Here is a 3,202-nt window from a genome sequence, read left to right as displayed (position 1 = left end):
TGTACACTTTTCCGTATATAAATTACACTTAAATAAAAAATTTATATCCTTCAATAAAATGTACTTTAAAAATAAAGTAGGGGAGGAAACAAACGAAACAACAAGGGCAGAAAGTGATTGTTGTGATAACTAAGTGATGGGTTCATTGTAGTAGCGTTTCTATGTTTGTGCTTGCAAATTTCCATAATAATTATTTACTTATTTATTTATTTATTTTGTCTTTTTCCGTGTCTGGCAACGGGATTGCAACCCTCAGTGTTGCCCCCGTACCGGACCGGGGACCGGCAACGGGATTGCAACCCTCGGTGTTGCTCCCGCGCCTCGCTCAGCCAGTGAGTGGGAACTGGTCTGTATGTGGGATCCGAACCCTCGGGCGGGAGCACCACCGCACTTCCCAAGCGGCGCACTTATCCAGTGCGCCACCAGGCCGGCCCATAATAATTTTTTAAAAATCAGATTATAATAGTCCCCTGCTCAAGTGGCTTCCCAACACACCCAGATTAACACCTGAACTTGTCACCCTGGTCTGCTGGGCCAGGTACATCCTGGCCTTGCCTGCCTCTCCCACTTCATCTCACACCACTGCCCACCTTGCTCCCTCTGCCCCAGCCCTGTTGACTCTTCACCATATGGCTGCCTCCTCAGCCTCCAGATCCCTGCATAAAGGCCTTTCCTGACCCACCCCCAATGTAACTCCCTTTCATAGGAGTTGCTTTCTTTAATTTTCATCATAGCCTGACATCTGTGCTTGTTTCATTTGTTTTGTGCATAAATTCCCTGAGATTAAGAACCTTTACTTGTGTCATTTAACGCTCTCCAGTGCCAACAACAGTGTTGGGCAATTGATAGGTGCTCACTAAATGTTTCTGAATAACTGAATGAATGAATGAATGAATAAGAACCTGAGATGTAGAGTTTTAGTAGTACTATTTAACATCAGGCAAAGTCCATAATACCTACAATATATAAATAGTTGGATATCTATACTTTCAAGTAATGTGTGATGCCTATTACATATTAGGCAGCTATTCTATTTTTTAGAGTCATATTAAATTTGTTTTTCAACTTGAAGGTTGTTATAAAATTTTACCAATACATTCTAGTGATGTAACAGAAATTCCCCTTATATAGTGTTTCAACCGAAAAGCATTGAATTTAACCAAGACTGTACAATATGGTTAAGTTAAAAAATGATTACCATAACTGCCTGTTATTTTCCAAATGTAACAGCAATATTATGAGGCAAAATGGATTAAAAGATTGGCTCCTTTTATTCATTATATAAACTAAATTTTTAAAATTATGTAACTTTTGAGGATTCAATATAAATTCAAGCCAGACTTTCTAGGAACACTTTCTGATTACAGGAGAGTAAGTAGGACATTAACAAAAGCAAACCAAGTTTGAAAATCCCACAATAATTTCCATACATCTTGTACGTGATACTAACCTGTACCTCTGAAAATCTCCATGCCGTAAACCATGCTGCTGCTGGGATTCCTTAATAATTTGAAGGACTAGAGCCAAGATTAAGGAAAATCTTACAATGACAAGAATGTAAATAAGTCAAAACTGGTACCATTAGTCTATATTTATGTCAAACCACAGCATGTTAAACGTTTCTGAAATAGTACATTAAGTAGTGAAATATCTCGTAACTATTTTCAATAGCTATCTTGTCATGGCGTAGGATTAAGTATGCGAAAAAGTTGATTGCCTAAACTGTTACTACTTTCAAACTAAAATAAGAGGGTATTACTAGCCCTTTGGGATTGCTGAAACCCAACAGCTTAAATAAAGCTGCTGGATTCTACATGCTGACTATAACTGTAGTGGTTCCATTGATTTACACCTGGACCCCCATTTTACTCATTCAAGCAGAGTCAGGTTATAAATGACGTGTACTACTCCTCTGTTTGCATAACCTCTACATCTGCCAAATCTAACTTTCCTTAATAGCTGCGATGCTTCGAGAGCCTATGAAAAGCACATGTCAACCAAGCCAGGCCACAGTTTGCATAAAAATATTAAGGTTTTTCTTTTAAAAGAAGAACCCCTAACCAAACTCTCCTTTTAAGAATCCTAAAATATTTAAGATTATATACCAAACTTTCAGAAGTACAATGACCTTTTTCTACAATTTTAGTTATTTTTAGTGTTTCCTCAGTGCTTTTCTATAGATGTATTTTAAAATAGTGACCACTGAAAGGACTCTTTCAATAACTAAAAAGCGACAAGGAGATACACGGTTCATAGTAAAATCAAGGCATTCTAACATCCATTTGGAATTATACCACAAATTCAAAAAGTAAAACTCCAAACCCCTGAAAACTTAATACATCAAGATGTCAAAAAGCCACAAACTAGTGTCACGAGCACTCAACTGAGACACATATTGATCAACACTTGATACTGATCCTCCAGCTCATCTGAATGACTCCCAACAAGATAAAATGCCTACAGACCTATTAGGAAACTACACAAAGCTAAGGTAGTTTATATTCAAGATGGGCAACAAGCTTTTGCTCAGAGCAGGCAATCCTTACCTTTACTTCCAAAGCATCAAGTTGTAATTTTTACTACCCAGTCTACGACAGCTGTCAGACGGGAGTACTAAGCCGAAACGTTAAGACTGGTTTCCTCTCCCCAGATCAGTGGCTCAAGGTGTCAAGGCAGGAGATCAGTGGGGTAGCCAGAGTGTCATCCGGGTTACAAGCCCTCCAACTGGGCCACTGCAGGCTACAGGAGAAACCTGCCCCAAATCCCTGTGTCGCCTGTAAGAAAAGGTCGTTCCCAGCGTAGAAGGCTAGGGGGATGCGAGGAAAGACGGGTCAAGAGACAGACCCTGGAATTCCGAGTGCCAGAAAGTAAGGGCGAGAGAAACTGCGACCCTCGGCCTCTCCTACCCGGGACGTGCCGGGACCCGTCGCCTCTCCCGCCCCCAGCCCTCCGGATCGACACGTAGTCATTGCGAGTTAGGCCCGGTTACTCTAGGATACTCTCCAAACTCAGGCTGTCCCCGAATTCTTTGTTTGCCTTCGATCCTGCTGAAGGGCGTTCGTTTTCTTTATTTTCCTCTCCTCCGGCACCGCGTCCACCGCCGCCGCCGCCGCCGCCGCCGCCCCCAGCAGCCTGCCTCGGCCGGCCCCCTCCACCGCACCGCCCCCCCCTTCACTCCTCGCACCGCACCCGATCCACCCCC

At 42.3% G+C, this 3,202-nt stretch overlaps 1 protein-coding gene across 1 annotated transcript in view; it reads right to left on the bottom strand.

The window, feature by feature from the left end:
* The window catches only part of SRP68 (signal recognition particle 68kDa), a 41,826-nt gene extending 38,739 nt beyond the window's left edge, over positions 1-3,087 (bottom strand). Inside the window, exons 1-2 of the mRNA XM_008582465.1 lie at positions 3,000-3,087; positions 1,451-1,517 (exon numbers count right to left, since the gene is read on the bottom strand). The gene's annotated coding sequence lies outside the window, so the exon portion shown is untranslated. The remainder of the gene's footprint in view (positions 1-1,450; positions 1,518-2,999) is intronic.
* Between the last annotated feature and the right edge of the window lie 115 nt (positions 3,088-3,202).

This window comes from Galeopterus variegatus, unplaced genomic scaffold (assembly GCF_000696425.1).
Source record: "Galeopterus variegatus unplaced genomic scaffold, G_variegatus-3.0.2 Scaffold2618, whole genome shotgun sequence".
In the NCBI taxonomy this organism is placed as follows: Eukaryota; Metazoa; Chordata; class Mammalia; order Dermoptera; family Cynocephalidae; genus Galeopterus; species Galeopterus variegatus.
The sequence above is the reverse complement of the archived record's forward strand: the minus strand, read 5'-3'. Positions and strand labels throughout refer to the sequence as shown.